General features: G+C 41.1%; 1 protein-coding gene and 1 long non-coding RNA gene across 5 annotated transcripts in view; one reads left to right on the top strand and one right to left on the bottom strand.

Moving 5' to 3' along the window:
- ABCG2 (ATP binding cassette subfamily G member 2 (JR blood group)) overlaps window positions 1-25791 on the bottom strand; it is a 144565-nt gene that overhangs the window by 64710 nt on the left and 54064 nt on the right. Inside the window, exon 1 of one of the 4 annotated variants that reach the window (XM_072754954.1) lies at window positions 13947-14048. The exons of 1 other annotated variant lie outside the window; for it this stretch is intronic. The gene's annotated coding sequence lies outside the window, so the exon portion shown is untranslated. Of the gene's footprint in view, window positions 1-13229; window positions 13579-13946; window positions 14049-25791 lie in introns of those variants that run through there. 2 more of the 4 variants (XM_072754956.1, XM_025998111.2) reach the window with 2 other exon arrangements.
- Window positions 13756-25607, top strand: LOC140598422 (uncharacterized). Its single transcript, XR_012000850.1, has 3 exons — window positions 13756-13934; window positions 23193-23338; window positions 25472-25607. It is a non-coding gene; the product is annotated as an uncharacterized lncRNA (long non-coding RNA).

Genomic DNA, 25791 nt, shown 5'->3' with positions numbered 1-25791 from the left:
GGGACACAAAAACATAAAGTTGATCATCATTGCTTCCTGAGGAAAGATTATTGATCAAAAGGAAATGTCGGGCACCTGGCTGGCTTAGCCAGGAGACCATTATGACTCTAAATCTCAAGGTCATGATGAGCTCAAGCCCCGCACTGGGTGTAGAGCTTACTCAAAAAAAAGGGTTGTTGTTTCTGGTTTTTTTTAAAGGGGGAAATGATAGGAAATTTTCACCTTTTAACTTTTGTGGGGCCCTGCTCTTAAGCTTCCAGGAAGTTATACTTCAACATTTCCCACTAAGGTCAAAATAGCTCAGCAAAACCTCAAAGCATAGTCCCTATTGCTGCCTAGAGTACCTACTGCATATCTGCTTCATTAAAAAAAATGACCAAAAGGAGTATTCCAAACATAAAGATAAGAAAAATAAACCTCCCTGATTCCCTTAAGATTAAAGTCCCACAGCCTTACATATGCTAAAATCATAAGATAAAATCTGTAACAGGGATCCCTGGGTGGCGCAGTGGTTTGGCGCTTGCCTTTGGCCCAGGGCGCGATCCTGGAGACCCGGGATCGAATCCCACATCAGGCTCCCGGTGCATGGAGCCTGCTTCTCCCTCTGCCTATGTCTCTGCCTCTCTCTCTCTCTCTCTGTGACTATCATAAATAAATAAAAATTTAAAAAAAATAAAAAATAAATAAAATAAAATCTGTAACATTCAGGAATGTCCTTCATCACTATGATTTGTTTCCCTTTATGTAAAAGACATATACAACCCTGCACCAAATGTTCCTTCACCAAAGTACTCTCTTCTTTGTGAAGATTATGTATCCAGGCAGCTGTCCTAACTTGGGCTTGAATAAAATTCTTTTCCTTTCTCTTTAAAATTTTCTTTTTATAGTCTCAAGTTTTTACTTAAAGTCCAGTTAGTTAACATACAGGGTAATACTACTTTCAGGAGTAGAATATAGTGATTCATCACTTGCTTGCAACACCCAGTGCTCATCACAAGTGCCCTCCGTGATAACCCATCCATTTAACCCATCCTTCCACCCACTTCCCCTCCAGAATCTCTCAGTTTGTTCTCTATACTTGAGTCTGTTTCTTGGTTTGCCTCTCTTTTATCCCCTATGTTCATCTGTTTTGTTTCTTAAATTCCACATGAGTGAAATCATATGGTATGTATTTGTCTTTCTCTGACTGACCTACTTCGCTTAGCATAATACACTCCATCCACACTGTTGCAAATGGCAAGATTTCATTATTTTTGATAGCTGAGTAATATTCCATTATATATTTATTGACAATGCTGCTATAAACATCGAGGGTACATGTACCCCATCAGATCTGTACTTCTGTACCCTTTGGGTAAATACCTAGTAGTACAATTGCTGGATCATAAGGTAGTTCTATTTTTAACTTTTTGAGGAACCTCCATACTGATCTCCAGAGTGGCTACACCAGTTTGCATTCCCACCAACAGTGTAAAAACAGTTTCCCTTTCTCTGCATCCTCACCAACATCTGCTATTTCCTGAGTTGTTAATTTTAGCCACTCTGACAGGTGTGAGGTAGTATCTCATCATGATTTTGATTTGTATTTCCCTGATGATAGGCCATGTTGAGCATCTTTTCATGTGTCTCTTAGCCATCTGTATGTCTTCTTTAGAAAAACGATTGATCATTATTCATGTCTTCCACCCATTTTTTTTTTTTTAAAGATTCTATTTATTTATTCATGAGAGACACACAGAGAGAGAAGGGGGGGGCAGAGACAGAGGCAGAGGGAGAAGCAGGCCCCATGCAGGGAGCCCGACGTGAGACTCCATCCCAGGTCTCCAGGATCATGACCTGGGCTGAAGGCGGAACTAAACCACTGAGCCACTTGGGCTGCCCTTCCACCCATTTTCTAACTGGATTATTTGTTCTTTGGGTGTTGAGCTGGGTGCTGATAAGTTCTTTTTTTTTTTTAATTTTTTTTTTAATTTTTATTTATTTATGATAGTCACACAGAGAGAGAGAGAGGCAGAGACACAGGCAGAGGGAGAAGCAGGCTCCATGAGCTGGGAGCCCGATGTGGGATTCAATCCCGGGTCTCCAGGATCGCGCCCTGGGCCAAAGGCAGGCGCCAAACCGCTGCGCCACCCAGGGATCCCTGATAAGTTCTTTATAATTTTGGATACTAATCCTTTATTAGATTAACTGTTATTTGCAAATATATGCTCCCATTCCAAAAGTTGCTTTTAGTTTTGTTGATTATTTCCTTCACTATGCAGAAGCATACTTTGATGTAGTTCCAATAGTTTATTTTTGCTTGTGTTTCCCTTGCCTCAGGAGACATATCTAGCAAGAAGTTGGTATGGCCAATGCAAAGAGGTTACCACCTGTGTCCTCTAGGATTCTGAGTTTCCTGTCTCACATTTAGGTCTTTCATCCATTTTGAATTTATTTTTGTGTATGGTGTAATAAAGTGGTCCAGTTTCATTCTTTTGCATGTAGCTGTCCAGTTTCCCCAACATTAGTTGAAGAGACTGCCTTTTTGCCATTGGATATTCTTTCCTGCTTTGTCAAAGATTAATTAACCATATAGTTATGGGTCCATTTCTGGATTTTCTATTCTGTTCTGTTGATCTCTTCTGTGTGTTTTTGTACCAATACCATACTTTTTGATTACTATCACCCTGCAATATAACTGGAAGTCCGGAATTGTGATGCCTCCAGCTTTGCTTTTCTTTTTCAAGGTTGCTTGAGCGATAGGGGGTCTTTTGTAGTTCCATACACATTTTAGGAGTGTTTGTTCTAGCTCTGTGAAAAACGCTGTTGGTACTTTGATAGGGATTGCAGTAAATGTGTAGATTGCTTTGGGTAATATAGACATTTTAATGATATTCCTTCTTCCAATCTATGAGCACAGAATGTTTTTCCATTTCTTCGTGTCATCTTCAATTTCTTTCATAAGTGTTCTATAGTATTCAAAGCATAAGATCTTTTACCTCTTTGGTTAGGTTTTTAGTGCAATTGTAAATGGGATGAATTCCTTGATTTCTCTTTCTGCTGTTTCATCATAGGTGTATAGAAATGCAACAGATTTCTGTACATTGATTTTGTATCCTGTGACTTTACTGAATTCATACAACAGTTCTACCAATTTTTTGGTGGAGTCTTGGGTTTCCCATAGACAGTATGCTGTCTGCAAATGTGAAAGTCTGACTTCTTCCTTGCGGATTTGGATGCCTTTTATAACTTCTTGTTGTCTGATTCCTAAGGCTAGGATTTTCAGTACCATGTTAAATAACAGTGGTGAGAGTGGACATCCCTGTCTTATTCCTGGCCATAGAAGAAAAGCATCATTTTTTTCATACTGAGGATTATATTAGCTGTGTATTTTCATAATGGCCTTTAATGTTGAGGTCTGTTCCCTCTATTCCGACTTTGTTAAGGGTTTTTATCAGGAAGGGATGCTGTACTTTGTCAAATGCTTTTTCTGCATCAATTGAGAGGATTATATGATTCTTATTCTATTATTAATGTGGTATATCAGGTTGATTGATTTGCAAATACTGAACCACTGTTGCAACCCAGGAATAAATCCCACTTGATCACGGGGAATGATTCTTTTAGTGTACTGTTGGATTCCATTTGCTGATATTTTGTTGAAAATTTTTGCATGCATGTTCATCAGAGATATTGGCTTATTGTTTTCTTTTCTAGCAGAAAAACTAGATTTTAAACCAAAGGCTGTAACAAGAGATGAAGAAAGGCATTACATCATAATAGAGGGATCTATCTAACAAGAAGATCTAACAATTGTAAAATTTATGTGCCCAACTTGGGGGCACCCAAATATATAAAACAATAAGTTACAAACATAAAGGAACTCAATGATAACAATACAATAATAGTAGGGGACTTGAACACCCCATTTACATCAATGGACAGATAATCTAAGCAGAAAATCAACAAGGAAACAGTGGCTTTGAATGACACATTGGACCAGATGGGCTTAACAGATATATTCAAACATTTCATCCTAAAGCAGCACAATATACATTCTTTTCAAGTCCACATGGAATATTCTCCAGAATAGATTACATAGTAGGTCATAAAACAGGCCTCAACAAGTACAAAAAGACAGATCATACCAAACATATTTTCCACAGTGCTATGAAACTTGAAGTCAACTACCAAGAAAAAATTTGGAAGTACCACAAATCCATTGAAGAAGCTAAAGAACATCCAACTGAAGAATGAATGGATCAAAGAAAATTTTTAAAGAAAAAAGTACATGGAAACAAATGAGAATGAAAACATGACAGTCCAAAACCTTTGCCATGGGCAGCCTGAGTGGTTCAGTGGTTTAGCAGCCCCCTTCGGCCCAGGGCCTGGTCCTGGAGACCCAGGATCAAGTCCCACGTAGGGCTCCCTGCATGGAGCCTGCTTCTCCCTCTGCCTGTGTCTCTGCCTCTCTCTCTCTCTCTCTCTCTCCCTGTGTGTGTGTGTCTCATAAATAAATAAATAAAATCTTTTAAAAAAAGCAAAAACAAAACCTTTGCCATGTTGCAAAAGAAGTCATAAAAAGAAGTATATGGGAAGTATACAGCAACACAGGCCTACTTTAAGAAGCAAGAAAAACCTCAAATACACAACCTAACCTTACACCTAACAGAGTTAGAAAAAGAATAAATGCAGCCTAAAGCCTGTGGAAGAAGGGAAATAATAAAGATTCTAGCAGAAATAAATTATATAGAAACAAATAAAAACAGTAAAACAGAAGGATGAAACCAGGAGCTGGTTCTTTGAAAAAAATAAAATAAAATAAAATTGATAAGGCTGTAGTCAGACTTATCAAAAAGAAAAGAGAAAGAACCAGAATAAATAAAATCACTAATGAGAGAGGAGAAATAACAATTAATACCACAGAAATGCAAACTATTTTAAGAGAACATTATGAAAAACTATACGCCAACATATTGAGCATGGTTTCATACGGCTTCACAGGGGAATTCTATCAAACATTTAAATAAGAGTTAATAACTATTCTCAAACTATTCCAAAAAATAGAAATGGAAGGAATTCCATTTCCTCATTCTATAAGGCTAGCATTACCCTGATTCCAAAACCAGACAAAAACTCTCTTTAAAATTTCTATAAAGGTCTGTTAATTTTGTGTCAACACCTGTCAGGGCTACATAGATGAAATTTGGAATTGCAAGTTATCAATTGGAAACTTCAAGCTTTTGTGGTCCCAGAGGTCTACGCCCTGAGAATATAGGCAACCCAGAAACAGATCAACTTCTACTCAAACAAAAGTGATCCATTCATACTTGATTTGTGTGCAGTAAAGTTAAATTCACTCTAAAGGATATCATCATCCAAAATTTTTTTTCAAAGATTTCATTTATTTATTCATGAGAGACACACACAAGAGAGAGGGGGTAGAGACACAGGCAGAGGGAGAAGCAGTCTCCATGGAGGGAGCCTGATGTGGGACTCGATCCCAGGACTCCAGGATCAGGCCCTGGGCCGAAGGCAGGTGCTTAACTGCCGAGCCACCCAGGGATCCCCCATCCAAAACTTTTTTTAAGATTTTATTTATTTATTCATGAGAGACACAGGCAGAGGGAGAAGCAGGCTCCCTATGGGGAGCCCAATGTGGGTCTTGATCCCAGGACCCTGGGATCACTCACTGAGCTGAAGGCAGGCGTTCAACCACTGAGACACCCAGGCATCCCAGAATCCAAATTTTCAATTTACCAGACATGCCAGAAAATAGGACCTAATGCTTCAAAGTAACAAAATAGAAATAGACCCACAGGTAATGCAAACTGAAGTCACCAGATGCTGACATTAAAATAACTGAGTAACATGCTTAAGAAAATGAGTGAAAAGATAATCACCAAAGAACCAGAATCTATATTTAATACAAAACAAAAATCAATAAATGAGTTTAACAGCAGTTTAGACACAAACACAGATTAGGAAACAGAATTAGTGGAATTGGTAGACTGGTATGCAGAAAACATCCAGCAGACCAACTCTTGGTTTCACCTTAGGTCATGATCTCAGGGTCATGAGATCAAGCCCCCCTTTTAGCCAGCTAGAAAAATCCTTTCAAACATGACTGAGGGGCTTTAAATAATGAGATTCTTTTCCCCTTTCCAGCTGTCCCCATTCTGGAGGTCTACCAATGTCACCTTTCTTCTCTTTCTGTTTTCTAACAAGTGAAACCACATTTTTACTTTTTTGAAGTGTTTGAACAGTCTTCTGCCATAGATGTTGGCATATCTCTTATAAGAATGATAACCTGCATTAAAAATGCCTTTCTTCTCTATTTTACTCTTCACCATACTCATAATCTGAGAGTCTACTATAAACGGAGTGCATAATACAATGAAACTGCATATAGATAAGAAAAGTACACAGGTTAATTCTAAAGTCCTCAGCCGGACACCTGCCACAGTTATAACTATTACTCATGCTGGGAGAAACTAGGGTAGTCTCAGGCCAAAAATTCAGTGCTTTCCTCTTATATTCTTTCCCTAAGCCCTAACAGTAGTAAATGGAGAGCTTCAACTCTGCCTCGCAGTCACAGGACACGCTGTGCAAGTATGTACCTCCTTCAACTATTTATTATAATGCCAAGAGATTACAATCCTGACAAGAAGTTAGGAGTCTCAAGTAACTGTCAGGTGATTATTATAAAACTTATGAATGGACAGAAAAAAGAAGCAGGAAGAGTACTGAGCTTTGTTAGAAAGGGAACTTAAGGGCAGCCCTGGTGGCTCAGCGGTTTAGCACTGCCTTCGGCCCAGGGTGTGATCCTGGAGACCCGGGATGGAGTCCCACCTCAGGCTCCCTGCATGGAGCCTGCTTCTCCCTCTGCCTGTGTCTCTGCCTCTCTCTCTCTCTCTCTCTCTCTCTCTCTCTGCCTCTCTGTGTCTCCCATGAATAAATAAATAAATAAAATCTTTAAAAAAGAAAGGGAACTTAAAATCTGAATTTTAACTTCCATAAATTCTCTCTTGCATTTCAAAAGCCCTCTATAAACCAGAGGGTTTTCATGTTATCTATGATTTCCCAGATCCACCTTGAAACATCTAACATTGACACTATATTCAGGTCCAAAGGCTGCTCAGTAATCAGCTGGAGTCAGACCGATGAAGTCTCAGGACAAGGGAACAGTCCCAGTCTGGCACCCTAGGCCCCCACAGCTCTGCAGCAGAACAATCTGGGACATGGTGTGAAGGACAAGGTCAGCCAGACACAGCGGTAGAGACCACATCTCTAGGGGGAAGGGGGAAGGTATGCACAATCAGTAAGAAGCCACTGAGGCCTTTTAAGCAGGACTTCTGATCTTAAGTATGTTTTTAAATGACCACTCTGGCAGCTGTATGGCAAATGCAGTAGCAAGGGCCAGGTAGAAGAAACCAGGTGAGACATGCTTGGACAAGGGGGTGAGCCTGGGTAATGAGAAGAGGGGACCTCAAAACTCAAGGACTCAGTTTCAACATGGTAAGTTTTAGATGCCTGTAAGACATCAGAGAGAAAGAGAGAGATTTGGTTAAAAACTGAGAACCATAAACAAGACTCTTGTGGATGACAAACCACCCCACCCTCTTGGGGTCTTCCTCATGCAATAATGTATGGCTTTTTGATTTTTCTTACAAAACGCTACAGACCCACATTTGATAGAGCATCCATGGGTGTGTAAACAGTTTTCCAAGAGGCACTGATGGATTTGAACCCTCATATGCAATTGTAAAGTTTAGGATCTTGGCAGCTGCAGTGAGTTTCAAAATCCAAATAGAAAATCTTTGTCCTTGGCCTCCTCAGCCCCTTGACCTTCTCTCCCCTAATGATCTCCCCCTACTATCTCAGTCCTGCATACACCCACCTCAGCATTGTACTTAAAGACACTGTCATCTCACCCACCTGTCTGCTCTCATCTTATATCCATCTCGTATCTCCTTCCAGCCCCCTCTATTTATCATGGGACAAAACCACCAGGAGTCCCTCTGTTCTCGCCTAAAATTAACCCTCTACTCCCCTTATTATTTGTTTGAAGACATTTTGCACATCACAAAGATATGATCTATATATATGTCCCCTTCACATACATTCAGCCATAGTCAAGATATAATTTAATTAAGCTACTTAACAACAACAAAATTGCTACTTTCTTATTAGAGCCTAATACATAAAAGTTCATTTGTTTATTCTGTTTGTTTTGTAAGCATTTACAGGTCATTTGAGAAAAACTAGGAACTTTTAAAAACTCTAAACCCTGACAATTTTATTTCCCATAAGAGACTAAACCTAAACTGGTATACAATGAAGTCCTCTACAATGTTTGAAATTGAAAGCATTATCCCTTTTGTAGACATGCACTTGCTAGGTCACAAATCTATCAAACTTAAAAAGCCCAAAGTAACTCCAGTAACATACTCAGTGCCCAGATTTTTGTTTCTCCAAAAAAAGAACCAAATGGTGTTAGAGAAATGGTTGATTCCAGGGCTGAGACTTTCAATGCTGGAACAGTTTGAGCAGCAAATTAAATACCAACCCATAAAATTACAAATATCCATTAATCCATACTGATACAAGTAGTTGAATAAATAAATGGGGAAGAAGAATTCTAATTAGTAAACATAGAAGAAATGAGAAAAAAATGTTTAATCACTACTAGAACAATATAGTACAAGGGTGCCTGGGTGGCTCAGCTGGTTAAGAGTTCAACTCTTGGTTTTAGCTAGGGTAGTGATCTCACAGCTGTGAGATAGAGCCCCGCATCCGGCTTCGCACTCAGCAGTCTGCTCCAGATTCTCTCTCTTCTCCTTCTGTCCCTCTCCACTCATGCTCTCTCTCTCTCAATAAATAAATAAAAATTTTCTTTTTTAAGATTTTGTTTGAGAGAGAGCATGAGCAGGGGAGGGGTAGACAGAGAGTTAGAAGCAGACCCCTCCCTGCCCAGAGAGCCCTATATAGTGCTCTATCCCAGGACCCCAGGACTATAACCTGAGCCGAAGGCAGATGCTTAACCAACTGGGCCACCCAGGCGCCCCTAAATAGAATCATTTAAAAAATAAATATAAAGAACAATCAATGTACATCAAGTTCCACCAATGGATACTAAAATCAGTCAATAAAAGTTTTAAAGGAGAAACAGGATATTTGTACAGCGCAAGTTCCTCTCCTAAGATATCTAATTACAAAGAGAAAATTAACTTTCCCCGGAGACCTGGCAAACAACATTAACCAAGGTTTACATCACAGTAAGATATCACGTGCCTAGACATGAGGCCCTGAAATTCCTTCCAGTATTTTCCAAGATGCATAACTTCAGTCTAATCATGGGAAAATATCAAAGTACAAGAGGAAAAGTCTACAAAACAACTGACCAGTATTCCTCACAAGTTCACAGACTAGATCCTGAACAGAAAAAAAGGATAGTAAAATAAATAAATAAATAAATAAATAAATAAATAAATAAATAAATAAATATAGTGAAAAGCCAGTGAAATCCAAGTAAGTCTACAGTTTTGATAACAGTATTATAATATCGTACCAATGTTAATCAGTTTTGACAATTTCACTATAGTCATACAAGATGTTATGGGAACTCTCTATACCATATTTTTCTGCAACTTTTCAGGAAGCCTAAAAATTATTTCAAAACAACAAGTTAAAGTCAGTAATGAGGGATCCCTGGGTGGCGCAGCGGTTTGGCGCCTGCCTTTGGCCCAGGGCGCGATCCTGGAGACCCGGGATCGAATCCCACATCAGGCTCCCGGTGCATGGAGCCTGCTTCTCCCTCTGCCTGTGTCTCTGCCTCTCTCTCTTTCTCTCTGTATGACTATCATAAATAAATAAAATAAAAAAAAAATTAAAGTCAGTAATGAAAGAACCCCAATATTTTTTCAATATTTATATTGGAAGCATAATGTCAGACTTAAAATGCCATCTTTGGGGTACCTGGGTGGCAGTCAATTGAGCGACTCTTGGTTTTAGCTCAAGTCGTGATCTCAGGGTCATGAGATCCAGCCCCGAGTTGGGCTCTGCGGTCAGCACAGAATCAGCTTGACATTCTCTCTTCTTCTGCCACTCCTGGTTGTACTCTCTTGCACTCTGTCTCTCAAATAAATTTTTTAAAAGATTTGTTTATTTATTTATGAGAGACACAGAGAGAGCCAAAGACACAGGCAGAGGGAGAAGCAGGCTCGCTCCATGCAGGGAGGCCGACGTGGGACTCGATCCCAGGACCCCGGGATCACGCCCTGGGCCAAAGGCAGTCACTCAACCTCTGAGCCACCCAGGCGTCCCTCAAATAAATTTTTTAGTGCCATCTGTGTTCTTGAAAACTTCATCAAGAATTCTAACCCCAGTCACATTCTGAAATGCATTCAATGCATTCTGAAAAGCATTTGTTTTGTAAAGAATAACACATCAATAACATCTTTTCTTGCTACCCCAGCATATTTATGTGTAGCTAAAATTCAAAGGATATGAAAGTTAGGAGATCCTCCTAAAAAGTAAGCTTTTTAAGGGCTATCTCTACTACACTGAGAAGGAAGAGCAGGAAGCTTACCTTTGTAAACTGTTCTCCAGAAGTTATTTGCCCCTCTTCCAGAGAGAGGTGGAAATAGTGGAGGGAGAAAAAACATGGCAATTTGCTTTTTTGTTGAAAAATTCAAACCACTTCAATTTGCCTCTGGGTCAGGGTGGCACTCCAAGAGGCGGAAGAATCTCCTTCCGGGGGGAGATATGGGGGGAGTGGGGGGAGATATGTATCTACCTATGAGGTCAGAACACAATGGGTGGCCTGTATAGCCCCGGGGAACAGAATTCCAATTTTACCCTTCCAGATAACTCTGAAGAACTTAATACCAACGGCAAGACAGAGAACTAACTAATGCTACCAGACCCTAAGTACTAACCTCCAGGCAGCTCCTGTCCAAAGAGTAATAAGATTATTTCAGTTGCAAACCCAGAGATTGGGCTAGTGATCAGCAAAGTGCAAGAAACCTCAGTCAATGGGGTTTCAGCCCTTGCCAAGATTTCATGCCACCCTTCTATAAAAACAAAATTTCTTCACTGAAATCATGATGAGGACAGTACTTTTGCTCTACTCACACCCACCCACCTGGATTTAAACAACCAGTACACTACTAACTTCCCATGTTAGGATTCTCTGAATGAATATTTATCTCTATAAATAAGCTAAGGGTGTGGCTCAAAAATTAGATATGCACTTTCTATAACAGTCTCTCAGTGAAGCAGAATATCTGCTTCAAAAAACTGTGGTGGGGGCTACCATGGGAAGGGGTAAGTAACTACTGGTAGGTTCTGAGGGGAGAGGAAGAGGAAAAGTGATGGTTCTACAAGCTGTGCTTTAAGCAGGTGAGCTGTGGGATATGTGAGCTCTGTCTCATAAAGCTGTGCTGGAGGGAAAAAATGAAGCCCAAACCATCAAGACACTTTATCACTACTGGTTCACAACCTACAGTGAATTGGGAACTGATATGTCAAAGGATAAACTTTAGCTTCCTTCCCAGGGAGAACTATATAACCTATACCCTATGGAGACAATATCATTCGGGTTCTTTAACTTTCACTAAAAAAAAAATCTCAACCCTAACCTATTACTCCAGTAAGCAACACAGATTAAGCCTTCCCTCTTGATATAACCTTTAACTGCTGCAAAACTTCTATCAGCTCCTGACAGAGAGAAGTACAGGTTATCTAAAGAACATTAAGTCTACCTAACCATCTATAAAATCTAGATTTGTCCCTGAATAAACCCCAAACCATCAAACAGCAGCATGTGTGACAATAGGGTCTCAGCATCAGCAAGAGTTTCTAACAACCGTCAGGGTAAAGAAAATTGCAACTAGAGCAATGCATCCCAGAAAATGCACTACTGCAGGCACTATCTGGGTGAGCACACAGGATGCTCTCCCACTACCATTTTACAGTCTCTTCTGCATCTTTTGTAAATGTCAGGAAAGGCTTTTCCATGGAGCTGGTATGTTTCCCCCTTCATCCTCATTGAATTATGTGACTAATCATCCTTTTTTATTATGGCTTCCAGGATGCAACTTTAATTTGCACAGCATCTGTCCAAGTCCATTTGAATGTGCTTCCCTCAACCTTTGGCTGTTATCTTATTTACCACTTGGAACACTTACACTCACCTCAAATGTTTCATGGACGCTTAAAAAAACAAATGCAGAAATAGACTTTGGCTGTAAGTGTATTATTTTAATAGCTTCTTAATACAAAAGAATGTTTCCTAAGGGAGCTCTTGCTGAACAAACATAACCAATACACATTGTTACTATAAATCTCTTTTTTTTTTCCCCAGAAGTGGAACTAGCCTTTCTATTTCCGCCATTAGGCAAGAAAATAAAACTAGGCAACATTACAGTTATTTCTGTAACTGCTAAATTCACAATCTAATTTTTCTTGGTCTTGTATTTTTCTGTATACAGATACTGTTCTAATACTGTTCTAACTTCTTCACTACTATTTTTAATAAGTATTGTAATAAACTGGTTAATTTTTTGAAGTCGATCATTATATGATAGCCTGCTATCCACAAAAAAACTTACAAAGGGGCAATAACCTTTTAGCAAGCCATCCAAAGCTGTGGACAAAAATTTATGTCCTGGAGATGAGAAAAAGACATAAAATATATTAGTTAATCCCTTTTTGTTTTTAAAGTACCAATATTGGGCAACCCGGGTGGCGCAGCGGTTTAGCGCCACCTTTGGCCCCGGGCGCGATCCTGGAGACCCGGGGTCGAGTTCCACGTCGGGCTCCCGGTGCATGGAGCCTGCTTCTCCCTCCGCCTGTGCCTCTGCCTGCCTCTTTCTCTCCTCTCTGTGTATTCTCATGAATAAATAAATAAAATCTTTGGGGGAAAAAAAAAAGTACCAATATTAACAAATTTCTCTCCTACCATGCTCAATAAGTTTTTAACCGTTTCACACTTTTGGAGAAAGGCAAGAGTTTCAGCAACTGGTTCTTAACACACACCGCCAGACACAGAATCAGTTTGCTCCAAGGCACTGATTTCTAGAAAACCAGACCTGCGTTCTCAACTTGGAGTTCACACACATTTTCACATCACCCTGGGAGGGACTAACTAAAACCTGGTCGCCTCCACTCAGGTTTCCTATTATTGTGGAGCAAATGTCCGTGCAATTCGCCACCGGCCGCCCAAAGGGTTCTCGCCGCTTACTCACTCAGCTCCCGGAGGCCCAGCCTCACCGAGGTCTCGATCTCGGAGTCCGTGTGCTCAGAGGCAGGGCGCTCGCATCACTTATATAGAGCGGCGCTGGCTCAGCCGCGCCTTCCTGACACCCTCCCGAGGAAGCCGCCCCTAACAATGGCCTCGAGCATCCGGACGGCGCTTCCAAAGCCTCCCGGGCGCCCTTCCCCGCGGCTTCCGCCCGACCCCTGCGCGCGCGATCTCTGCCGGGGCCGCGCCTCCCTCGGGCCTCCCGCGCGCTCGGGCCTGGGGACGGGGCTGCGCGCGGCCCGGCCGCCCACCGCGTCGGCGCTGCGGGGGTCGGCGCCCGCCCGGGGCAGAGCGAGGGCCGCGGCTCCCGGGGTCCCAGCCCGCCCGGCCGCCGCCAAGCGCCCTGCGCCTGCAGCCGCGCGCGGACGGACCGGGGCTGGCCCGGCTCGCGGGGCAGCGGGTCCCACCCCCACCCTCCGGCCGGCCCCAGGCCGCGGAGGTGACTGCCCCCTGGGGCAGAGGCACAAGCCCTAAACGCCGCCTCCGGGGCATGCACCGAAGGAGGGCAACAGAGGTGATTCATCCCGGCAATCACAGGACGCCACCCAGGCTGGTCAGCCCCTGCCCTGGTCCCTGCGCCCCGCGCCCGAAGCACCGGGGGACGCTGACACCCAGCGGTTGGCCGTTTGGTTTTGTTTTCCTGTCACAGGTAGGTCTGTACCGAATGCGTGTCTGAGACAGGTGAGTACGCCCCAGCTCAGTAGATTCCCGAGCTGAATCCTGAATCCAAGCGACCCTGCGAGGGGGAAGTTGAATGGAAATAGTACTGAGCGCGCAGCCCGGGGGCGCAGCGGTAGGGCCGCCTTCGGCCGAGGGCGTGGCCCTGGGGTCCCGGGATCCGGCTCCCGGCCTGGAGCCTGCTTCTCCCTCTGCCTGTGTCTCTGCCTCTCTCTCTCTGTGTGTGTCTCTCATTTAATAAATCCCTCTCTGCAGTACTTACTGTTCGGGTGGAAAAGCTGGGAAGTGTGCATATGCAAGAAAAGGTGTGGTTATCAGGCCTTAGGAGTGGGTATGGCTTTCCCAACATTTGCCTGCTGCATCTACTCTGGGAAATTAGTACTTGGATCTATTTTGTAGTTTGCACTTACTACCAAAAATCAAACTATTTAAAGCAACACTAGGAATTACTGTTAATTCGTAACTCCCTACAAGAAATCTTTCATCACGGAGCATCTGGCAGGCTTAGTACAGTGTGTGACCCTTGATTTCAGGGTCATGAGTTCAAGCCCTATGTTGGGTGTGGAACCTACCTTAAAGCAGAAGTTTTAGCTAGGAAGCCTAAATAAGAAATTAATTATGCACAATCCTTTTAGAATATTTAAAGTACCATACTGCATACTTTTAAAGGATTTTATTTATTTTATTTGATTTTTTTAAAGATTTTATCTATTCATTCATGAGAGACACACACACACAGAGAGGCAGAGACACAGAGAGAGAAGCAGGCTCCATGCAGGGAGCCCGACATGGGGCTCGATCCCGGGACTCGATCCCGGGACTCCAGGATCACATCCTGAGCCAGTCAGATGCTCAACCGCTGAGCCACCCAGGCGACCCCCTTCTAGAGGATTTTAAAGTACGTATCCAGGATGTGCCCCAACACATGGTTTTTTGGATTAGAGTCCATTTAAAGACACTTAAACACTCATATACAAATATATTTATCACTTTAGCCAAGACTGAGAAAAACTTTTCAGAGATGGCTTTTAATAACTGTTTACAAAATTTAAAGGCACCACCCAAAGAACAAAACTTTACTGATATCAGTAAAGATTTTTTAATTTGCCAGCAAATTCTGAGGGCAATTCCAAGATGGAACTTATAAAAATGTAAAAAAATACACATAAAATTGATAAAAACAGAATGATAAGCTGAATATAGCATTCTGCAATTATGTAAAATGAAAACAAATCTAAAACTTAGAAAATAGCTGGCAATACAAGAAAATGTTAGTTTTCTGGGCTGTGACATTATGGTTCTTTTTTTTTCTTCTATTTTAGTGTAATTTTCTAAATTTGTTTTAATGCAGATATACAACTTTTATATTGGAAAAAGAATTGTGTTTAAAAGTAAATCAATAAAATGTCTGTTTGGGCAGCCCCGGTGGCGCAGCGGTTTGGTGCCGCCAGCAGCCCAGGGTGTGATCCTGGAGACCGCGGATCGAGTCCCCACATCAGGCTCCTTGCATGGAGCCTGCTTCTCCCTCTGCCTGTGTCTCTGCCTCTCTCTCTCTCTCTCTGTGTCTCTCATGAATAAATAAATAAAATCTTAAAAAAATAAAATAAAATGTCTGTTTTAGTCAGGAACACATACATATAAAGACACACGACAATACTTAAAGACAATACTTAAATACTTCACCTAAAATAGGGTTAAAAATCACTAAAACAAACAAAACTTTCTACCTTGTCTTTAGCCTAATTTTTAAGAGTTTGATTTTTCCATACTGTATATGCTAGCTAAAGTTACATTAATTCCTAATCTCACTCTAATTCTCTGAAACCGATTATCGCCATCAAATTCTGTTTAATAAAAGATTAAAGCCAGCATTTCATAAATGTACTGCATTGTTAAGGAGTCTAAAATGATTCTAAGTTAGGGTTTTATTTTGGGCTAATCTTTTTTTTTTTTTAAGATTTTATTTATTTGTTCATGAGAAACACACACACACACAAAGAGGCAGAGACACAGGCAGAGGGAGAAGCAGGCTCCATGCGGGGAGCCTGACATGGGACTTGATCCCGCATCTCCAGGATCAGGCCCTGGGCCAAAGGCGGTGCTAAACCGCTGAGCCACCCGGGCTGCCTGGGCTAATCATTTTCAAATGTCCTGTCCTCTCTTTTAGTGTTTGGATGTTTCAGGTCACAATATAGTGAGGGAGGAATCTAAAGATGACCTTGCTAATTTACAGATGAGTCACCCGGTACAAAGGAGACCAGTTTGACAAGGTCAAAAGTTAGAGGGGTGCATAGGGGAACTCACAGCTTCTGAGACTGCTGCTCTCTGTCCTCTGTCTCATAACCTCTTTTATATTGCCAGAAAAGAGTAACTGCTCAGTGTTGGTAGAGCCCCATAGATTCCCACTGATTATGTTATTCTGGCATTTATTTTTCTCTCATTGTACTACCAAGCAAGATGAAAATAAAAATGACTTGTAACCCAGCAACCACATCCTACCTGCTTTTAGTTTCTTTCTGTGCATACGTATTTTCTCTAAAAATAAAAACGGGCTTATATGCAATTAGTACAGCGATAAAATGCATCATCTGGGGACGCCTGGGTGGCTCAGCAGTTGAGCATCTGCCTTTGGCTCAGGGCGTGATCCCGGAGTCCCTGGATCGAGTCCCACATTGGGCTCCCTGCATGAGCCTGCTTCTCCCTCTGCCTGTATCTCTGCCTCTCTCTCTCTCTCTCTCTCTCTCTCTCTGTCTCTCATGAATAAATAAAACTTTAAAAAGCGTCATTTGTAGACTCAGATAATCTGCATCTATATCCTGGTTCTCCCAAACCCTGGAGATTTGCACTTGTACTACTTATTTGATCTTTAGTGTTATTGGTAATCAGGGGAAACAATCTCTCAGGATAATTAGAAAAATTGATTGAAATAATGTGTATAAAACCCTGAACAGAATTATTAACACCGGTTAGCACTCAAAAATTGGTAACTATAATTATTTTGTAAACTGCTCCGTTGTAAACTACAAACATGGTTCCCCTGTCATTCAGTATATTTCTATAACTTTAAAATGAATAGTTGCATGGTATTCCATTGTTTGTTATGTACCATAATTAATTTAACTAGTCTTCCTATTATTCGCAAAACATCCTTGTAGCATGTCATTGCACACATCCAGCTAAATTCTAGAAGGGGCATTGCTCAGGCAAAAGATATTGCACATTTAAAATTTTTTAATACAAAAAAAAAACCAACAAAACAAAACTGTTAATACGTATAACCAGATTTCCCATGAAATAATTCACGCCAAATTCAGTATTCCAACAATTTAAAAGGTTGCTTGTTTACCTGAGCTCTCACAACTACTGGATAGAATAATAATTTTAATCTTTTTAAATTTGATAGATGACAAATGGCAGTGTTTTAATTTACATCTCTTTGACTTAGAGTAAACTTTTTAATGTTTAATGATCATTTGTGGTTTATTCATAAATTTTCTATGTAAGGCCTTTTCCCATTTCCCTCTATTGATTTCTTAGGTTGCAGAACAAGTAAACAGAAGGAGTCTGAATCTTTGATAAGTATTGATCGACTAGGCTTTCTTTAAGGTAGCTGAAGTCACTGTTTTGTCATATTTTATGAGCCTTGCAATCAAACCACAGAATTATCAAAATTAGGATCTCATTTCAATCCTAATAGAAAGTGTTGGGGCCATCTGTAGTCCACGCCTATAAACATACACTGAAGATCTTAAATGGGCACTGGCAGGGGTGAGGTGTCACCAGGTGCTTTTGTAGGCAGTATGTATGGACAAAAACAGACAAACAGGGAAACCGACATACTCATTCATGAAATCATTTGAGCCTCACTTTTTGAAAACTCTAAAAATAATTGGAAATTTTTATTTTTTTCTGCAGAGGGGGATGGTGGTAATATGCCTTCCTAAAAATCACACCAGTAAGGGACTTGCCTGTATGGTTTTCAGCAAGGTATTATTCCTTGGTGGAATGTTAACAACAGACACAGCAAAGTATACAAATCTGTTTAATGCTGATAAAGCGTATAGCTTATTATAAGAATGGCAACCAAGGCAAAACCAAGAACAGTATTCTCTTTTATTTTTTTTTTTTAAGATTTTATTTATTCATGAGAGACACACACACAGAGAGAGGCAGAGACACAGGCAGAGGGAGAAGCAGGCTCCATGCAGGGAGCTTGATGTGGGACTTGATCCCCAGTCTCCAGGATCATACCCCAGGCTGAAGGTGGCGCCAAACCGCTGGGCCATCGGGGCTACCCCAGTATTCTCTTTTAAACAAAGGAACTTCCTGGGCCTGTAACTCCATGATCAGTTGCTGTACTAGAAAAGCTCCTATACAGACCTATGAGAAGCTCTCTTCATCCTTCTCATAAGATTTTCAATACCTTCCTAGCCTTTCCCAGCTGCCCCGAGTTCTTAGTTTATTTGCCAGCTTGGCCACCAAGGGCAAAGAGTTGGTGAGGACACAGTACCTTCTTCAGTGCTTACCCCCACGTGGTGAACTTCTCAGGGTCATAGCTTTCCCATTCACAGAGAATTCCCATTCATAAAGATAGAGAAGATTAGAAGGTTAAATAAATTCTAGAATGTGGTTTTGCTGAGTGGATAAGGCATAGAAAAATGGAGCAAGGAGTTGAGTGTGTGAAATGATTTGTCATAGGCAAGTGAAGGCAGGAAGAGACAGGTAGAAAGAGAACCCATGGAGGGGAGGCTATGGAGCTGAACCATGAAGATGAGGTCACTGAACAGGAAATTGGCATCTAAGACTGGCATTCCAGGTTTTAATAAGGTCGCAGGGTTTAGACATGACAGTAGGGTTATGAAGGTGGAAGAGAGGTACACTTATATCACTTTAGCATCTTAAAACATTTATTATCTCATAATTCTGGAGGTCGAGAATCTAGGGCAGCTGGCTAGGTTAGGCTCTGCTCTGTGTATCACAGGGCCAAATCGAAGTGTCAACCAGATGGGCTTTTACCTGAATGAGGGCTCTTATCTGAAGAATCTGCTGCTAAGGTCAGGTTATTGGCAGAATCCAATTCTTTGCAGCTTTAGGATTGAGATCCCTGTTTCCTTGCCATCAATCAGTGCCTCCAGAGGCTGTCCACACTCCTTCTTTTGTGACTCCCTTCATCTTTAAAGTAAGTTCTTCTCAAATCGCTTAAACTTCCCCCTTCTACATTTTAAAGGGTTCGTGTAATTAAATCAGGCCCAACCTGATAATCTCACTATTTCAGGGCCCACTGATTTGGGACTTTATTTATTTATTTATTTTAAAATTTATTTATTTATTCATGAGAGACATAGAGAGAGAGGCAGAGACACAGGCAGAAAGAGAAGCAGGCTCCCTGCAGGTCCTCAATCTCAGGACCCTGGGATCTCATCCTGAGCCGAAGGCAGATGCTCAACCACTGAGCCACCCAGGCGTCCCTGATTTTAATTTCCAGCATTAATTACAGCTGGAAAATTCCCCAGAGCAGTCTCTAGAGTAGTGTCTGGTTAAATAACCAGTGAATGAACTAGAATCTTGGCGTTTGGGGGAGAAGGGAATCTTTAAAATTCCACCTACCCTTGGGGTGAAGTTGAGAAGACCAAAAACACAGAAACCAGGGTGACAGATTGATCATTTAAATAAACGCAGACTTTGGGGCACCTGACTGGCTCAGTCAATGGAGCAGGCAACTCTTGATATCAAGGTTGTGAGTTTGAGCCCCATATTGGGGCTCAAGAGATTACTTGAAAATGAAATCTTAAAAATAAATAAATAGGGGCACCTGGGTGGCACAGTCGTTAAGCATCCAACTCTTGTCTTAGCTCAGGTCATGATCTCAGAGTCGTAAAATCAAGTCCCACATCAGGTTCCACACTCAGCACAGAGTCTACTCAGATTCTCTCTGCCCCTCCCTGCTCGCTCTCTCTCTCTCTCTCTCTCTCTCTCAGGTAAATAAATAAATTTTTAAATAAATAAATAAAAATAAGTAAACACAGATTTTGCCAAGATAGTGACCATCTTAGAGAGAAGGGAAATGCCTAAACCAGTTGTCAGATTCTTAAAGTCATGGAGAAGAGAACAGGTGGCATTAATACAAATGTGGTGTGTGTGTGTGTGTGTTGAGGGGGTAGAGGTGTTAAGAGCCCAGATGTGGAGCCAGGCTATTTTGGTTCATATAATTGGCTTTATATAGCAGACAAGAAACCAAAGAAGAAATAATTCATTTGGTTGTAAAGTTCACAGAGGTAACCAAGCCCTAAAAATGAGAAGCAAGGGAAAAAATATACATGATTAGGTATTGATAATTAACCTGGAGAATATCAGGAAATAGGCTAAAAGGTTAAATGTTGAGAGTTCATAGGGCACCTGAGTGGCGCAGTCAGTTGAGTGTCTGACTCTTGATTTCAACTCAGGTCATGATATCGGAGTTGTGGGATTTAGCCCCATGTGGGGCTCTGTGCTCAGCAGAGTCTGCTTGAGATTCTCTCTCCCTCTGTGCTCAGCAGAGAGTCTGCTTGAGATTCTCTCTCCCTCTCCATCTGCCTTTCCTGACTGTGCTCTTCTCTCTCTCTCTTCTATAAAATAAATAAATAAAATCTTTTTTTAAAATGTTGAGAGTCCAGCAGACTAAACTTCACATATTCATGTCTTTCATTTAAGTGAGCTTTTCTAATTGAAGTATAACACACATCCAGAATAAGTACAGAAAATCTCAGTAAACAGCTCGATATATATTTATAAAGTGAAAACACCTGTATATTTGCCACCCAGATCAAAAAAAATGTTTGTTATATGTCAGTTTTATCTCCATAAAAACAAACAAACAAACAAAAAAAAAACCCAGAAAACTCATGAATAGTGATAGAAGTCAAAAGAGTAGTCATCTTTGGAAGGGACAGTGAATCCAGTGGAGCATGGAGATTTGGGGGTATTGATAATAAACTACAAACGGGGCAGCCCAGTTGGCTCAGTGGTTTAATGCCATCTTCAGCCCAGGGCCTGATCCTGGAGACCCGGGATCGAGTCCCGTGTCGGGCTCCCTGCATGGAGCCTGCTTCTGTCTCTGCCTGTGTCTCTGCCTCTCTCTCTCTCTCTCTCTCTCATGAATAAATAAATAATTTTTAAGTTAATTAAGTAGGTTTCATCATTGCAGAACATGTATACAGCATTTACTCATGAAACCTGTCCCCCAAGAAGCATCTCAAAGGTTCTATTCTAAGAGAATACTGAGAAATGTGAGAGAATCTTCTGGCTGGAGCCAAATTGTGGAAGCCTCGAATGCCACGCTAAGGAATTTAAACTTACCTTGAGAGTGAGAAACTAATGAAAATTTAGTGTAGAAGGATGACATTATCAAAGTGGTGTTTTAGAAAGATTGATCTGTTCACCTATAGGATGGTGGGTGATACGGGAAGGTGAAGATCAGTCTGGAAATGAACAAAATTAAGACTGAACTAGAGCAACAGTGGAAGAATTTCTGAGGAAAGAGGCATAAAGGAAACACTGTGAAAGAGGAGTTTATAGTACCTGGTAACTGATAGGAATTTGAAGCTGAAAGACAAAGGAGCTAAGCTGACTACAAGATCTTGAACCCGAGAAGCCCAAAACCTTATGGGTGGTTAATGGAATTGTGAGAAAGTAATGCCTTCCCCCTCCATCTATGTCCTAAATATTGCCTCTCTCAGGGCCTTGAACACAACAGATAATGGATAAAAATTTATCGACTGGATAATAAAAGTGAGTTTATCATATGCAATTCAGGGGCCTATCCACCCTTACCTGTATCTGCCAAGCTGTAAAAATAGAAGAGAGTTTCATCAATGGCTGACCTCTTTCACATGATATATTACTGACTACTATAAACACTTTATTGCCTGCAGAGGGAAGAATCTGTTCTTGGCAGCAAACGAAGTCAAAGGGTAATGAGCATTAAATGACATATGATTCGTTATACTTAAGATTTTTTCACATATGGTTGTCATGCTTAATATTATGATAGATGAAGTCAGCAAAGTCAAACACCTATAACTTGGCCCAGAACCCATATTAAACCAGAAAACAAACATCCATTACTCTATGTGTGACAAAGCCATTAGCCAATCCAGATGTACCCAGGTTTTTTCTCACCTCTGGAGCTTTTACTATTTGACCCTTTTGTGCCTCAATTTCCTTGCTCACATTGGGGGTGATAATACCCATGTCACAGCGTTGAATAAAGATAAGAATAAAATGATATGTATCTAGGGGCACCTGGGTGGCTCAGTGGTTGAGCGTCTGCCTTTGGCTCTGGTTGTGATCCTGTCCCCCTTCCCCACATTGGGCTCGCTGCAGGGGGCCTGCTTCTCCCTCAGCCTCTATCTCTGCCTCTCTCTCTCTCTCTCTGTGTCTCTCATTAATAGAAAAATAAAATCTTTAAAACAAAATTATGTGTATTTGGAAAACAGAAGGTAACCTCGATTTTCACCCAATGTCAATCATAACAGCTAATAATTATTGAGTACTTGCTCCTTGCCAGGCATGTTCCAAGTGCCTTTAAATTTTGTGAGTTGGGCAGCCCCGGTGGGGCAGCAATTTGGCGCTGCCTGCAGCCTGGGGTGTGATCCTGGAGACCGGGATCGAGTCCCACGTCGGGCTCCCTGCATGGAGCCTGCTTCTCCCTCTGCCTGTGTCTCTGCCTCTCTCTCTGTGTCTATGAATAAATAAATAAAATCTTATAAAAAATAATAAAATAGGGATCCCTGGGTGGCGCAGCGGTTTAGCGCCTGCCTTTGGCCCAGGGCGCGATCCTGGAGACCCGGGATCGAATCCCACGTCGGGCTCCCGGTGCATGGAGCCTGCTTCTCCCTCTGCCTGTGTCTCTGCCTCTCTCTCTCTCTCTCTCTCTCTGTGACTATCATAAATAAATAAAAATAAAAAAATTTAAAAAAAAATAAAAATAAAAAATAATAAAAAATAATAAAATAAATAAATAAATAAATAAATTTTGTGAGGTTTTTTTTTTTTTTAAACCTCACCTAATGCTCACAACAATGCCCTTAGGTGGATTGTATTAACAACTCTATCTTGCAGATGAATCTGAAGCATAGTGAGATTAAGCTATTTACCCAAAGTGATACAGCTCCTAAACAATTTAGGCTCACATTTTGGCTCTTTACCTGAGTGCTGATATAAGAAATAATGACACCATTATTTCCTGTAGGAACTACTAAGAAAAAAAAAAATTGGAGAAAGAAGGTGGAATGAATTTGCTCACCCTTCACACATATCAACATAAAAGAGGAAAAACAAGAAAGTCTAGGAGTTGCAAATCCAAGATGGTTATCTCCATGACAGAAACCCCCACTGGTAAGAGTTTAACTAAATATTTCAGGTTGAGGGACTTGGGTCTAGAAGTAGGTAGTAGGGGTAAGGAGTTTGTCTAAATAAAAGGAACTCAAAGCCCACAAAGCAGAGGACCAGAGTTAGGCACTGTCTGAAGCCTAAGGTGTAGATGAGCCTGGCCACTTATAAAAGGGTGGAGAGGGATCCCTGGGTGGCGCAGTGGTTTGGCGCCTGCCTTTGGCCCAGGGCACGATCCTGGAGACCTGGGATCGAATCCCACGTCGGGCTCCCGGTGCTTGGAGCCTGCTTCTCCCTCTGCCTGTGTCTCTGCCTCTCTCTCTCTCTGTGTGACTATCATAAATAAATAAAAAAAAAAAAAAGTTAAAAAAAAAAAAAAGGCAAAAGGTTTAAAAAAAAATAAAAGGGTGGAGATGGTGAGAGACAGTGCTGTTCAACTCTGCCTAGGGATGTGTACTGTGTTGTGTGAGTGGGGAAACTGAGGCAGAGACACACCGCATTGGCGGGGAAGCCCATCTTGCCTCCCTAGTGCCTCTAAAGATCTCCATGCCTCCTCTCCATAAAGGGGGCAATGGGCCCTGGAGCCACTGGAGTGGACCTTTGGCTGTGAAGAGCCTGGTTTCACCAGTTGCCCTTGGGGCAGTCTTCAACACTGTTGGATAAGCCCTGTGCTCCCACTGCTCCCTGCTGAGTAACAGGGCTTCCCCACATGAGATTCATACTCAATAAAAGTGTGTGAGATTCAAGCTACTATCCTGGCCTTCCCAGCCTCAGTAGTTTATAAGACTGATAATGAATTAAATCATGTTAATTCTAAAAAAAAAAAAGAAGTCACAGCTAGACTCTAGCTATGGGCGGCTTCATTTACAGCAAACAGGAAGACTCGTATACACCCTGATGGGCCTTCTGACTACTCTTCTATCTCTCTTAGCCCTTACATATTTTCCACATCTTTGTCTCTCTGTGTTATATCTTAGATAATTTCTTCAGATGTATCTTCTCTATTCTCTATAGAGTTGTATTTATCTTCTATCCATATTCTTAACTTCAATGACTAGGGATCCTTTTAATTTTGAAAAGTAATATTTTGTTCTTCTTCAGACTGGTTTAATTATTTGATAGTCTCCTATTCTTGTTCATGTTTTCAATATCTTTTTTTTTTTACATTTTAATGTACTTCACGCAGAATTATTTTTCATTTTAATTCTGATAATTTTATCTGAAGTCTTTGTGTTTCTGGTTTTGTTAACTATGGCTTGCTTGATGTTTGTTTTATAATTGTTTAAGTTTTTTAGACAATCTTCCGGTAGGAATTCTTTGAGGTCTAGTTGAGGGTACATTCATCTGGAAAAGTCTGGATTTCCTTCTCTCTGAGAGACACCTAGCGATATTATCCATCCTCAGAGCCTTTAAATTATAGGCTTGTGTTTTTGGATCATGCAAAGAATTCATAAAGAATATACCCAAAGGCGTAAGATTTGACCAGTGGCTGCAAGTTCTCAGGGAACTTTTTTTTCTTCTTTTTAAAATGTCAATTCATAGCGTAGGCCAAGATAGCAATGTTTTCTTGTGGTCTACCTTTGCAGGGTGGGTTTCCTTTCTAATTTGCCCTTTCTAAGGGTATGCTTCTCCATTATGCTTCTATTTTATGTGAATTCAAGGCTTTGGCCCCATCCGTTCTGTGCAATGCAGTTCAGATCACAATGACCACGGTATATCTCAAATACCCAAGGGCTTTAACAATTAGCTTACCTGCCTGATCTTTGCTCCATTACTGAGCTTAAGGGACTTGATGATCTAAAAATGGGTTTTAATATTTAATCAAGTATTTTTAGATATTATGTAGCTGGGTAGTTTCAGAGTCTTTAATGCTGCAATAGTGCTGGAAATAAAAGTCCTCAAATATATGTCATCTTTTTTACTTTTTCATGTTATTATGGAAAATTATACACATTTCACAAGTAGAAAAAAATATGATGAGCCCCAATGTACTGATCAGCAACTAGTGGCCAATCTTAATTTTATTCATATTCCCCTTTTCTCTCCCATTCCCACAAATTATTTTTAAAGAATGCTTTTAAGTATGTATGTATGTATTTATTTATTTATTTATTTATTTATTTATTTATTTATTTAAAGGGACAGAGAGGACTCCAGTGCGGGGGAGCGGCTGAGGGAGGAGGAGAAACTGACTCCTCACTGAGCAGGAAGTGCAACTACCCAGGGCTTGATCCCAGAACACTGAGATCCTGACCTGAGCCTGAGCCCAAGGCAAATGCTTAACCCACTGAGCCACCTAGGCACCCTCCTACAAATTATTTTGAGACAAATTTCAGATACCAAATAATTTTATTCATAAATATTTTCATAATGCTCCCCCACACACAGAGGATGTTTGGAAATGTCCAGTGACCTTTTTGTGGTCATAATGTTTGAGGGTTGCTATTGTCTTGTAATGG

Source organism: Vulpes vulpes, chromosome 4 (assembly GCF_048418805.1).
Source record: "Vulpes vulpes isolate BD-2025 chromosome 4, VulVul3, whole genome shotgun sequence".
Taxonomy (NCBI): Eukaryota; Metazoa; Chordata; class Mammalia; order Carnivora; family Canidae; genus Vulpes; species Vulpes vulpes.
The sequence above is the reverse complement of the archived record's forward strand: the minus strand, read 5'-3'. Positions and strand labels throughout refer to the sequence as shown.